A 13,578-nucleotide genomic window follows, 5' to 3' on the forward strand; every position below is an offset into this window, starting at 1 on the left:
AGGTCAGAGATTTCCAGATTATCACACAATGCTTGTTCTATATTTATCCATGGTTCTTCTATTGGGCTAGGTTTAAACCATTTTGATATATACTGTAACCTATTGGTTAAGGAATAGTGCTGAAAATGAGGTAAATCTAATCCACCACAGTCCTTGGTCTTCTGTAGGGTTTTTAAACTAATACGTGGTGGTTTGTTTTTCCACAGAAATTTGGAGATTTTAAAAATAAATGTACGAAGCCATTTAAACTGCCTTGTTTTGAAGTGTGTAATAAAATAAACCATGGAATGAACTGGCTTCGTGACTGTTGTACTGCTCCACAGCTCATGAGTTTGTCTCGCGCCTGTCATCCAACAGCCGACTACGAGCAATTCACTGGAAAAAAACCCAACAAAAACTTTTACTCACTCCCATCTGGCTGCGAAGGCGAAACGTTGCATGATGGGATATCTTGCTCCGGTTAGTGATCATCAGATGTTCACTACATTTCGCAATGAATTGTGGGATACATTCGGTGCACTATGTAGTGAACATCAATAATCATTAAACATTCAGACACCACTACAAAGTGGCATGGTCACTATATAGTGGACTATGTAGTGGTTAGGGAGTGATTTCAGACACAGCCATCATCTACTTCGACTTGCGGGTGACAATCCCGGGAAAAAATCTCGAACAGAACGTAAAGTCCAATTCACCACGTGCTTCACCGTCTTCAAGCACATTTAGTGTGACTATCAACTGAGTTATCTCGGGGTCTTAATCCAACGGCGAGGAAGCCGATCTGTTCCAATTTTTAGTCAAACTACGGTGTATACATAGGGCTGGGTATCAATCAAAAAATTTTGATATTGATACCAATACCTTCACTTCGATACCGGTTCATGAACGATACTTTTTTCGATACCAATTTTATAACATCAATTCTAACAAAAAGGAAATTCCATTACACATAACAGTACAAATCTTCAGTTTTATTTGTCAGCTCAGTATTGTTCCAATGCAAGCAGTTCTCTTCCAGAAAAAATGAACAACAAATAATTTCCAGTACAAAACACAAGTTAGCCATGAACTAAAGCTACACACTAATATCTGATTATTGTTAGTTAACAGTTAGCGTTACATGGATCCCAGTTTAACTCGCTGCTTTCTGCACGTATTAAGCTGTAGTAACATTAAGATTTCTGCATGATTTCCATGCAGAATTTGATTTCACTGAACATTAATTTTCCTGTTATAATCCCACACACTGCGCCGTCCTCGGTGCTCTTAGATTAAGCCGAGTCCAGTGGTGGAGACTTTGAATTATGCTGCTCGGGCTCTGTGGCGTCCACAGGCTGACTTGAATGCTGAGAGGAGGATGGCTGCCACGCTTTTGACCTCGGTGGCATCGTTTAACCGGTTGGACGACACGCACTGAACTACAGTTCCCAACGCAGATGCATATGAACCCGTCTGTGGGCGTAACCACATTTTCCTGCATGCGACCCAGTGTAACGTTAATACAGCCAATCCAGGGTCGCATGATCAGTTCTTGATCATGTGATTAATCTCCGGGTACCGAAACTTGGCACCGAAAGACGAGGCATGTTTTGATACTCGGTGCTACCGAAGCAATTCAGTGCCTTAAAAGAACCCAGCCCTATGTATACATGAACTTAACAACTCAGTCTTCTCGTCATTTAGCCATTCATTTGATTCTTTACAGTGCCATGGAACCCCACTGAGTGTGACATCAGGCAGGAGTCGCAGCCTTTCTCTTTTTCCTTCGGTTTTTCACCAACTTTTCTGAAAGTAGAATCTAGTGTGAGGCGCTTCCTTCCCATCCCACATGTCCATTGTTTGGATTTGTTGCTTTTCCATTTTTCTCAGTTGTTGGCGCTCTGTGTGTGCTTTATCTGTTAAGCCAAAGCTCTTCATGCTCAAAATGAACAGGCTGGTGTGTCCAGACTTGGACTGGAACAGAACTTTTATCTGAAGATATGTTTCGAGGTTTACACCACCGCCACCTGCTTAAAGTGACAATCAGCATTTACGACTGTCACTTTTCCCCAGGCATGCTTGCATGTATGCAATGAAATGCATTTAGATGATTTTGGATTTTTTTCGTTGACTGAATATATTTGGACTTTGTAATTGCTGGCACATTTTTACCAGGCAGATGAAGTATTCTGGTTGTTTCTATGTGCAGCAGAGCTGAAAGGCTTGAGCAGGCTGATGGTATGAAAGCAGCTGAACAGTGAACATGTCATGTCAGATTGCTTGAATCACAGTGGAGCAGCTCTGCGGCTGCTGGTGGGTTCAGCTTCACAACCTTTGTAGCGATGAGAGTGCAGAGGATTCTCCTCGTGTTCACGTTGAGTTGTTCATTGTTTTAATGCCTTTTCTCAATTTGATGTCCCAGTTTAGTCAGTCTCTTTCCTCAGACCACAGAGCTGCCTTTCACCTCAGCCTAGATTCAGAGATGAGCCCAAATAATACACTGTGGCATAAGTGTGGATCTTGGTCCAAGCTAACTCATGTCTTCCTGTTGCAGTGTTTGCTGTGGGAGCCGGCGCAGGCGTGCAGGTGAGATGCTGCCTCCTGATGCTTTTCACATGGCCACTTTGACTTCCGGTAACATGTTGATGTTATTTGTTAAGGTCATAAAATGAATCCTGCTCTCTCCACGTCTTGTATGTGGCAGTTGTCACAGGACAGCTTCAAACTTCAGCCCTCCTAAATCACTTTCTGGAGCTCTTTGTAATTTTACCTCAGACTTCTAAAAATGACTTGTAAGCATTACAGACATCTTTGGCAGACTGAAAGCCACGTGGATCTGTCAGTATGGAGATCCTCTCTGTCACCATGTGTAGATGCAGTGCTCACGTGACTGCATCATGGTGACGTTCTGCTGGTTCTGAGCAGGTGCTCCGGCCAACAAGTCATTTCATTTCAATAATATGCTTTATTCTGGTACAATGTCTTATTTTCACTACATTTCAGGGCGAGTTAGAATATCGTGAGATAAAAATGAACTTGTCAGGATCTAACCAATTAACCACACGTTAACATTCACTTTTTTATAGAATGTTCCCTTCCCGTGACCTCACTAAATGTTAGACGTGGTTGTTCTCAATGTCGTTAATTGCTGCTTAAAAAGCAGCATGCAGCGTTTAGACGGTGAGGATGATGAAGTGGAGCTTGGAGCTCGTGTTTGACACACTCTTGTTTTCCTTGACACAGCTGGTGCCAGTGAGTGTGATGTAGTGGAGCTCAGTGTGTCCAGCGTGCGCTGTAGCAGCACATCATGTTTTGCAGATACGGTTTGAATCACTCCGAATCATTGTGTGCTGCCTCTGCGAGCTCTGGGGTTCTCGGTGCCTCCTCTGTAGCTGCAGCAGCTGGCGTGTGTTCACACCCTGTGAGGCTTCTCCGCTCCGTCACTGACAGCTCTTATGTTGTTCTGTTGTCACCTTTCACAACAGTGAGCACAAACTCAGCGGGCTGCTCTTTTTTTAACAGAAGTGTATTTCATCCACCATTTGTCATCCGTTTCATCCAGCAGCACTGTCACCATTGATGCAAAGCGTATAGGCTCTGCTGTGCCAGAGGACTCCGCACACTACCCCACTTCAGGTTATATAGATCAGCACTGTGAAATATAATGATAAGAATGAGTTTTTAGTTGGTATCAGAAGAAAAGCTTTTTTTCTTCTTTATGTTGGGGTCTATGTGGTGGAATTAGTGACTGACTTTAGGACCGGTGCTGCGACAGGGAGCTCATGTTCACCCCATTAGCTGTCCTCACCAGTAATAACTGAACAGCTGGGAGGTAAAAGCTCAGTGGCAGCTCACTGTTCGTGCCTGTGGCTGATATGCAAGGGCTGAACAAGATTAAAATTTGAATAATGTCTTTAACATTTGTGTGAGGCAGTATTTCATTTTGATGCCACAGATATGATGGGATGGACTAATAACTGTGTCAAATTTACTGTGAACAAACAAATCAAATACTGTGGTCTAAACTTTCTCCTCTCACAGAAAAGTTGATCTAACTATCAAACAAGATGTGTAGTGTGTTGTTGCTGACTGATGACTTTACCACAGTCAGCATACTGGTGAGGACTGTTTTTATTACTGGTCTGTTATTCATTTGGGAGGTACAAAGAAATGACATCTTTACAGCAGGTCCATTGTTCCTAATGTATTTGACAGGTGTAGAATTCTTGCAACCTGTGCAACTTTCAGATGGTGGTAATGTCAGTGCCTCTATGTGTGATTTATACCTGCAAAATTTCCCCAAAGTGACTGTATATATCCAAAAATGGCATTGTCCCTTTGGTCATCGCAGAGGATTTTAAGGATCAAACCAAATTTGCAGCTCAGAACTTAATACACTTACCGTATTTTCCAGACTGTAATTCGCATTTATTTCTGGCTTGGAAGTCTGCCGGCAGATTCTCACACACAGATGTCCGTGCTCTGATAGAGAGGCGGTTGCGTTGCATGAAGCGGTTACACCAAGAAGGCCCGCCTGCAAAGTAATTTATATTCATATCCTTGGTAACTACCAGAGCGTGGAGACGTAACTGCTCCGTTGATGAGCCTCTCCCGGCAGGACGTCGTTCCAGCACCCACCTGTGGACTCGTTCCTCCAGCTCTAGCCATCTTGCTTTCAGCCCGCGATTAGCTTTCTTTGTTTTCTTCATCGCAGTAAGATTAGCCTCTGCTTTCCTCCAATCCCTCACAACTTTCTCACTCACTCTAAACTTTCTTTGCGGCGCTCAATTACCGTTTTCAGCCTCTTATTTTGCCACCGACAGTTTTTAATCTGCAGAATCGGATTTTCTTTCTCAGTTGTCTCTAAGTTAAATTTGAAGCATATTGTGGAGAATTGAGAAACAGGGTAGGAAAAAGAGAAATAAGAAAGAATATGTAAGAACTGCGTTTTACAGGGACCCATTCAAGTTTGTTAAAGGGTTGTTTAATCAGGAAAAGGGAGGGCAGCTTAAAACAACAAAGTCAGAGGTGGAAGAGTATCTAAGAAATGCATAATCAGATCTTCAGCAGTGTAGAGTAGTAGGCCTTCCACCTGACATGCCACCATTAGGAGAGATAGCTCATAAGATTGATGTTAGATCACCTAGGTGGAAAGAGGTTGAGAAGGTAGTCAGGTGTGCAAAGGTTGTGTCGGCCCCAGGGCCAAATGGAGTCCCCTACTGGGTTCATAAAAGTGCACCTGATATCCTAAAGTTTTTGTGGAGGCAAAGAAAAATAGTTTGAGAGAAACAGTTTATTCCTAGAGCATGGCGTAGGACAGGAGGTGTTCTTATTCCAAAGAAGAAAGAGTCCTCGGACCTGAGTCAGTTCCGGATGATCTTTCTCCTAAATGTAGAGGGGAAGATTTTCTTTAGTGTAGTTGCATAGAGATTAGCTCGTTATTTAGGAAGGAATAGATAAATAGATACTACTGTGCAGAAGGCAGGAATACCAGGTTTTGCAGGGTGTTTAGAGCACACTAGCATGATTTGGCATCAGATTCAGCCAAGAGTGAGAAAAAAGACTTGCATGTTATATTTCTGGACCTAGAAAATGCATTTGGTTCAGTGCCACACAGACTTATTTGGAAAGTGTTTGATTATTTTAGAGTGCCTGCAGTAGTTGTTAACTTGATAAGAGAATATTTTCAGGATATTAGACTGTGTCTGTACAGCAGGTTTCACAACAGGTTGGCAGAGGCTAGAAATAATGACAGGTTGTACGATTTCTCCATTAGCATTTACAATGGCGATGGAGATAATTATTAGAGCTTCCAAGTGGGTTGTAGGTGGAGCAAGACGTCAGGATGGCATGTGCCTTAAAGCAATTAGGGCCTACATGGAGGATATGACGTTGGTGACTACAACGTAGATGGTTGACTGGCGGCTGTAGCTCAGGAGGAAGAGCAGTCGCCCACCAATCGGAAGGTGGTTCGACTCTGGCTTCCCCGGCTACATGTCGAAGCGTCCTTGGGCAAGACACTGAACCCCACGTTGCCTCCCAGTGTATCATTGGGGTATGAATGTGTGTATGAGTGATTAGAAAAGCACGTAGTTATGTATCGTAAGACGTGCTGTGTGAGTGGGGTGAATGCGGCATGTAGTGAAGCGCTTTGAGTGGTCAGTTAGACTAGAAAAGCGCTATACAAGTACAAGTCCATTTACCATTTACCAACAGTGACATGTATAAGGAGAATATTTGAGACTTAATAAAAATCTAAAGTGGGCTGGTATGAAAATCGAACCTACTAAGTCTAGAAGTATCTCAATAAGTATAGGGAAATTAAGTGATAGAAAGTTTGTAATAGATAGAAAAAATTCCAATAATTAGGGAAAAGGCAGTAAAGGGTTTATGTTGGTGGTATCAGGCAGATTTAAATGATGGAGAGCAGGCAGTGCATTTTCGGAAAGATGTTGCTGATAGAATGGATAAATCAGGGCTTCCAGGAAAGTTGAAGCTGTGGTAGCTTTGGATTGTTTCCTCGGTTGATGTGGCCACTGTCTGTGTATGAGATTCCACTATCTGTTGCAGAAAAAATGGAAAGATTAGTTAGCTTTTACATTAGGAAGTAGCTAGGTGTTCCTAGATGCTTAAGTACTGTGGCACTTTATGGGAAAGGCATACTCCAGCTCCCAGTATCTAGTCTAGTAGAGGAGTTTAAATGTACTAAAGTTAAGACAGAGCTCTTGTTAGCTTGAGTAAAGATGTGATAGTTAGTAAGGTGGTTCCAAACCCAACCAAGGGAGGAAATAGAATCCAAGAATGCCAGCTCATGAGGCAGAAGCAACTCTTAGACATACAGAGATTGTGGATAATGCTCAAATAGGCCAGTGGGGCTTGGGACTTGACCCAGGCAAACCGGTGTGGAGCAGAGCAGGTCCCAAGGAGAAGAGAAAGCTGGTGATTTGAGCAGGTTCGTAGAGGGGAGGAAATGTTAAGGGGTACAAAGGCATTGGCTCAGGCTAAGCAGGGACAGTGGTTGAATTGGGAAGGTGTAGAGAAGAAAAGTCTTAATTGGAAAGAGCTGTGGAGTATGGAGAAAAGGAGTATTAGATTTTTGATAGGGGCAACATATGATGCATTGCCAACTCCCCAGAACCTAAAACTCTGGGTAAATGGAGACCCGCTATGTTTGTTATGTTCAGGTACTGCAACAAAGGCATATTTTGTCAGGCTGTAAGGTTAGTCTGTCACAAGGCCGGTATATGTGGTCGACATAACCAAGTATTAAGAAGCTTAGCTACAGGTATTAAAGATGAACGAAGGCAGATCAATTTAGGAGGGTCTTAGATGAAGAGAGTGGCAATTCAGTTTGTTCAAGAGGGTGAGAAAGTTGATAAGACAATAAGGAGGCAAGGCAGCTTGGAGGATGTGATTGGAAGATGCAGGTAGATTTAGGAGAATAGCTTGTTCCCTAGGAAATGGCCTCTACAAGCTTAAGGCCTGATTTAGTCTTGTGGTCTAGGAGTAGAATGAGAGTCTATTTCATTGAGCTGACTGTTCCTTGGGAGGAATTAGTAGCAGAAGCATATGAAAGGAAAAAACTTAGGTATGTGGAGTTGGGGGCAGAAGCAGAGCAGCGAGGATGGAAAGTTAGGATCTGTCGAGTGGAAGCAGGATGTAGAGGATTTGTTGCAAAGTCTGTTGTCTCATTGTTGAGGGAGTTGGGTGTAAGTGGACAGAGTGTGAGGAAAATAGTGATTGCGATGAGAACTTCACGTGGGTTAATAAATACTTAAACTATGGCTATGGATAAATTACAAATAGATATGCTCTGCAGGAGAGTCGCTCGACTGCAGGCTCGAGGCAAGATTGTGACTATGACTATGACTGTGGAGATGGCTGGTAATGAAGCTCATGGACAGAGACAACATACTGGCACAAGACACAGGGAAACGCAGACTATTTGAACACATGAGGGACCAAGGGGAACAGGTGGAAACACTTGGGAATCAGGGAAGACGCTTGACACGGGAGGAAGGGCAAGATACCTGAAACGAGAGTGGAAAGTTAGTGATTTTTTTCAAAATAAAACAGGAAATGACGAGACAAGACATGAAACAGAACGTAAATCGTGACAGTGTATTCATTTTGTGTTTATTAATCACACATATGTCCATCGCCATTCATCTGAATCAACTGTTCGGAGCGCAACCTTTGATACTGAGTGAGTAATTAAGTGGTCGAATTTTCCCGTAAATAAGAACATGAGCTACAGCAAATGGGTTTTTCGCTCCTATGCACTGCTAACAGTGAATTATTTTAATGTCAAAGATTTAAAATAATTCAATATTATTTGTACGAGATGATGAGCTTTTACAGTATTTAATCCTTATTTTCTCATAGCATAAACAGGAGGGAAATGTTAGAAAAATGTCATCGAGTTTTGAAAAAGCAATAGTATTATTTTGTGAGTGAGACAACTCTGAGCCAGCTTCCTGACAGGTTGTGCGGACTTGTCTCTTTCTTGCAAGAAATAAATGTTTTGTGTTAATTGTATCCAGCGACTGTGAGCCTAATTTTGAGAGAATTTTTCTGACAGCTCTAATGAGAGGTTACACTTGGGACTGTCCTATCCCACGTCCAGATTCACTATCAGTATTACTGACAAAGAATAACTGAGGCATAAACACATTTTCCCTATAAACAAAGCTTTGTGCATACAATAAAAACAGTCCAAACAAATAGTATAGTCTAAAATGCATTTATTTTATTAAAAAACAATTGCATAACAAATAACACTGCATACTACTTACAATTGTTGTTTAAATGTTTTATATGACTTGGTGTTGGCAACATGCTGATCATTGTAGCAATCTCGACCTGGCACAAAAGCACAGGGGCCCATCACATGTGGCACATTTCACAGGATTCTGGGTCTTTCAGTGTCAGCCCAGCAGTGCTGTGTCCTAATATGTGCACAGATCTATGATGACTGGCATGAAATGGTCCAAGGGGCCCAGTCCTCCTCAGAATCTTCCCCAGCCAAATAAGAAATTAAGAAAATAAATATATTTTACACACCTAGGCAAAGATGGTCTTTGGTCTAGCTTTGACCATGGATCTAATACATTCACGGTCTGATCGCAGAAATAAATGACGTCGGCCAGAGACAACTATGCCACCAAGTCACGGCCATAGCTGCCATGGCAACCACTCCAAACAGCAATGGGGAAATATACTGGACATATTTGGAACCGGACACGAACGTAAGTTTTATTTTATTTTATTTTTCTTTCTCTCACAACTCAAAACTGTCTCTAAAAATGAGCTATTTGATGTGAACCAAAGGGAAACTGTTCAAGTCCGTTTGCAGGCCACGTGCATTTGTTTACAACATGGTCAGCGAGAAATAAATCAATATTAATAATAATTAATGTCCTATATTGTTTTACACATAAGTTGTGGTATCTCTGAGCAACATGAGGTAGTACACTGAGAGGCACCCATCTGCAAGCTAGATTGTTGACAAGTGCGCCGCCATATATCCAATCTATACTGGAAGTCCCAAGCGGAAGTCTTCTTCATGTGATGTATTGCTGATTCGGCCATACCTAACTCCATACCGAGTGTTATGAACAGAGAGCGAGAGAACGATAAGAGAAATAGTATTTTAATTATCATCCTTGAGATGTTATTTTTGTTCTGTTTACAAATGTGATGCATCGAAGAATCAGAGTGGCATGTATTATGAAGGCTGTTTATCCGCTTGATTCATGTGTATATATATATATATATATATATAAGGATATATATATATATCCTTTTATTCCAGATGCACCCTTTTGTAATTCAGGAAGGTGACAGGCTGAAACACACGACTGTGTCACCGTCTGTGTTTGGCTGTCCTGTCCTGTCATTCAGAGGCACTTGCTGACTCATACAGCGAATGCTGTGCATTTCAAGGGTATGTTCATCAAGTATCTTTTTGAGATCATATGCCTTTTCATGTTATTTTGAATGATACTTGTGGCTTTGCATGTCAAAGGTCATATTTTAACCAGTGTTACGCTGGGTTGCACTCCTTTGAGATCTGTAGATAAGCTTTAGCACAGAGAGCAAGTTGCTTTCAAGAGAGCCCACTTGTAGTGTGGCACCCCTGAGAGGGAATGGCCACATTAATTTTATTTCTTGTAGAACATTTGTGTTTTTGGGACACTTTTTACATGTATTTTCATTTTATTTAAAAATAGAGAACCATACAAAAGAGGGTCTTTTGATTTTGAAAAGCAGTGGAGCGGAATGTTTATGGTCACTCCAGGTTTTCGGGGGAACGGTAAAGGAGCTCCACCTTCCGCTATTTTCCCGTAAATAAGAACATGAGCTACAGCAAATGGGTTTTTCGCTCCTATGCACTGCTAACAGTGAATTATTTTAATGTCAAAGATTTAAAATAATTCAATATTATTTGTACGAGATGATGAGCTTTTACAGTATTTAATCCTTATTTTCTCATAGCATAAACAGGAGGGAAATGTTAGAAAAATGTCATCGAGTTTTGAAAAAGCAATAGTATTATTTTGTGAGTGAGACAACTCTGAGCCAGCTTCCTGACAGGTTGTGCGGACTTGTCTCTTTCTTGCAAGAAATAAATGTTTTGTGTTAATTGTATCCAGCGACTGTGAGCCTAATTTTGAGAGAATTTTTCTGACAGCTCTAATGAGAGGTTACACTTGGGACTGTCCTATCCCACGTCCAGATTCACTATCAGTATTACTGACAAAGAATAACTGAGGCATAAACACATTTTCCCTATAAACAAAGCTTTGTGCATACAATAAAAACAGTCCAAACAAATAGTATAGTCTAAAATGCATTTATTTTATTAAAAAACAATTGCATAACAAATAACACTGCATACTACTTACAATTGTTGTTTAAATGTTTTATATGACTTGGTGTTGGCAACATGCTGATCATTGTAGCAATCTCGACCTGGCACAAAAGCACAGGGGCCCATCACATGTGGCACATTTCACAGGATTCTGGGTCTTTCAGTGTCAGCCCAGCAGTGCTGTGTCCTAATATGTGCACAGATCTATGATGACTGGCATGAAATGGTCCAAGGGGCCCAGTCCTCCTCAGAATCTTCCCCAGCCAAATAAGAAATTAAGAAAATAAATATATTTTACACACCTAGGCAAAGATGGTCTTTGGTCTAGCTTTGACCATGGATCTAATACATTCACGGTCTGATCGCAGAAATAAATGACGTCGGCCAGAGACAACTATGCCACCAAGTCACGGCCATAGCTGCCATGGCAACCACTCCAAACAGCAATGGGGAAATATACTGGACATATTTGGAACCGGACACGAACGTAAGTTTTATTTTATTTTATTTTTCTTTCTCTCACAACTCAAAACTGTCTCTAAAAATGAGCTATTTGATGTGAACCAAAGGGAAACTGTTCAAGTCCGTTTGCAGGCCACGTGCATTTGTTTACAACATGGTCAGCGAGAAATAAATCAATATTAATAATAATTAATGTCCTATATTGTTTTACACATAAGTTGTGGTATCTCTGAGCAACATGAGGTAGTACACTGAGAGGCACCCATCTGCAAGCTAGATTGTTGACAAGTGCGCCGCCATATATCCAATCTATACTGGAAGTCCCAAGCGGAAGTCTTCTTCATGTGATGTATTGCTGATTCGGCCATACCTAACTCCATACCGAGTGTTATGAACAGAGAGCGAGAGAACGATAAGAGAAATAGTATTTTAATTATCATCCTTGAGATGTTATTTTTGTTCTGTTTACAAATGTGATGCATCGAAGAATCAGAGTGGCATGTATTATGAAGGCTGTTTATCCGCTTGATTCATGTGTATATATATATATATATATATATAAGGATATATATATATATCCTTTTATTCCAGATGCACCCTTTTGTAATTCAGGAAGGTGACAGGCTGAAACACACGACTGTGTCACCGTCTGTGTTTGGCTGTCCTGTCCTGTCATTCAGAGGCACTTGCTGACTCATACAGCGAATGCTGTGCATTTCAAGGGTATGTTCATCAAGTATCTTTTTGAGATCATATGCCTTTTCATGTTATTTTGAATGATACTTGTGGCTTTGCATGTCAAAGGTCATATTTTAACCAGTGTTACGCTGGGTTGCACTCCTTTGAGATCTGTAGATAAGCTTTAGCACAGAGAGCAAGTTGCTTTCAAGAGAGCCCACTTGTAGTGTGGCACCCCTGAGAGGGAATGGCCACATTAATTTTATTTCTTGTAGAACATTTGTGTTTTTGGGACACTTTTTACATGTATTTTCATTTTATTTAAAAATAGAGAACCATACAAAAGAGGGTCTTTTGATTTTGAAAAGCAGTGGAGCGGAATGTTTATGGTCACTCCAGGTTTTCGGGGGAACGGTAAAGGAGCTCCACCTTCCGCTATTTTCCCGTAAATAAGAACATGAGCTACAGCAAATGGGTTTTTCGCTCCTATGCACTGCTAACAGTGAATTATTTTAATGTCAAAGATTTAAAATAATTCAATATTATTTGTACGAGATGATGAGCTTTTACAGTATTTAATCCTTATTTTCTCATAGCATAAACAGGAGGGAAATGTTAGAAAAATGTCATCGAGTTTTGAAAAAGCAATAGTATTATTTTGTGAGTGAGACAACTCTGAGCCAGCTTCCTGACAGGTTGTGCGGACTTGTCTCTTTCTTGCAAGAAATAAATGTTTTGTGTTAATTGTATCCAGCGACTGTGAGCCTAATTTTGAGAGAATTTTTCTGACAGCTCTAATGAGAGGTTACACTTGGGACTGTCCTATCCCACGTCCAGATTCACTATCAGTATTACTGACAAAGAATAACTGAGGCATAAACACATTTTCCCTATAAACAAAGCTTTGTGCATACAATAAAAACAGTCCAAACAAATAGTATAGTCTAAAATGCATTTATTTTATTAAAAAACAATTGCATAACAAATAACACTGCATACTACTTACAATTGTTGTTTAAATGTTTTATATGACTTGGTGTTGGCAACATGCTGATCATTGTAGCAATCTCGACCTGGCACAAAAGCACAGGGGCCCATCACATGTGGCACATTTCACAGGATTCTGGGTCTTTCAGTGTCAGCCCAGCAGTGCTGTGTCCTAATATGTGCACAGATCTATGATGACTGGCATGAAATGGTCCAAGGGGCCCAGTCCTCCTCAGAATCTTCCCCAGCCAAATAAGAAATTAAGAAAATAAATATATTTTACACACCTAGGCAAAGATGGTCTTTGGTCTAGCTTTGACCATGGATCTAATACATTCACGGTCTGATCGCAGAAATAAATGACGTCGGCCAGAGACAACTATGCCACCAAGTCACGGCCATAGCTGCCATGGCAACCACTCCAAACAGCAATGGGGAAATATACTGGACATATTTGGAACCGGACACGAACGTAAGTTTTATTTTATTTTATTTTTCTTTCTCTCACAACTCAAAACTGTCTCTAAAAATGAGCTATTTGATGTGAACCAAAGGGAAACTGTTCAAGTCCGTTTGCAGGCCACGTGCATTTGTTT

This window comes from Leuresthes tenuis, unplaced genomic scaffold (assembly GCF_036924035.1).
Source record: "Leuresthes tenuis unplaced genomic scaffold, fLeuTen1.0.hap1 SCAF_22, whole genome shotgun sequence".
Taxonomy (NCBI): domain Eukaryota; kingdom Metazoa; phylum Chordata; class Actinopteri; order Atheriniformes; family Atherinopsidae; genus Leuresthes; species Leuresthes tenuis.